This window comes from Octodon degus, unplaced genomic scaffold (assembly GCF_000260255.1).
Source record: "Octodon degus isolate 3935 unplaced genomic scaffold, OctDeg1.0 scaffold00479, whole genome shotgun sequence".
NCBI lineage: Eukaryota > Metazoa > Chordata > Mammalia > Rodentia > Octodontidae > Octodon > Octodon degus.
The window spans coordinates 9,684-11,103 of NW_004525055.1; positions in this window are offsets into that span (position 1 = coordinate 9,684).

Consider the following 1,420-nt stretch of genomic DNA (forward strand, 5'->3'; position numbering starts at 1 on the left):
ATAATTTCAATCAGGAATTGTAATGCCTCCAGCCTTCTCTTTGTTGCCCAGGATTTCCTTTGCTAATCTAGATCTTTTCTAGTTCCAAATAAATTTTAGGAATGATTACTCTAGGTCTGTGAGGTATGTTTGTTGTATTTTCAGGGGGATTGCATAAAATGTATGCAACAATTTTGGGAGCATGGTGATCTTCACAAATTTGGTTCTTCTATGCAGGAACAGGGAATATCTTTCCATTCTCTGAAATGTTCTACTATCTCTTTTTTCAGAGTACTGTAATTTTCCTTGAACAGATCTTTGACGTCTTTAGTTAGATTAATTCCAAGGTATTTCATTTTCCGTGGTCCTATCATAAAAGACATTGTTTCTGTAATTTCCCTTTCAGTGAGTTTGTTATCTGTGTAGAGGAATGCTATTGAATTTTCAGTTTTTATTTTGTATCTTCTTATGCTACTGAATTTCTCTATTAGTTCTCCTAACTTCTAAGCAGAGTTTCTTAGGTCTTTGAAGTAAAGTATCATGTCATCAGCGAATAATGATAGTCCAACTTCTCCTTTACCTATTCTTATTCCTTTTATTTCTCTCTCTTCTCCAGTGGATTTAACTAATGATTTCAGAACTATACTGAAAAGGAGTGGTGATAGAGGACATCCTCTCTTCACCAGATCTGAGAGTAAAAGATTTCAGATTTTACCCATTTAGAAGGATGTTAGCCATTGAGTTGTCATAAGTGGCTTTTATGCATTGAAGTAGAGGCCATCTATTACAATTTTCTGTAAGGTATTGAAAATGAATGAGTGTTGGACTTTGTCACAAGCCTTTTCTACATTCATTGAGATGATCATGAGCTTTTGGATTTTGCGTTATTTATAGGAATCTATCCATTTCTTCTGTGTCTTCTATTCTGTGAGAGTAAAGATTCTCAAAGTGTATTATGTTTATAGATATGCATATATTGAAAAATCCTTGCCTCAGGATGTCTCCTACTTGAACAAAGTGTATAACTTTCTTCATGATTTTCTATATTCTATTTGCTATGATTTTATTGCGGATTTTCATCTATGCTCACAGGGAAGATTGGCTTCTAGTTCTCTTTTTTCATTGGATCATTCCCTGGTTTTGGTATCAGTATAATACTTGCCCCCAAGAGTGATTTTGGGAAGATTTCTTCCTTTTCAATTTCATTGAAGAGTTTGAGGATTGTAGGAATAATGTTCTCTGTAAATTTCTTGTAGAATTCAGCTCTGAATTATTCAGGATGTGGACTTTTCTTTGTCGGTAGGTTTTTAATTCCATTTTCTATTCCATGGGGTGTCAATGGGTTATTGAGAGTGTTTCTATCTTTTTCATTTAGTTTTGTTAATTTATACCTTTGTAGGAATATCTATCTGCTTCTTCTGTGTCTTCTATTTTGTGAGAG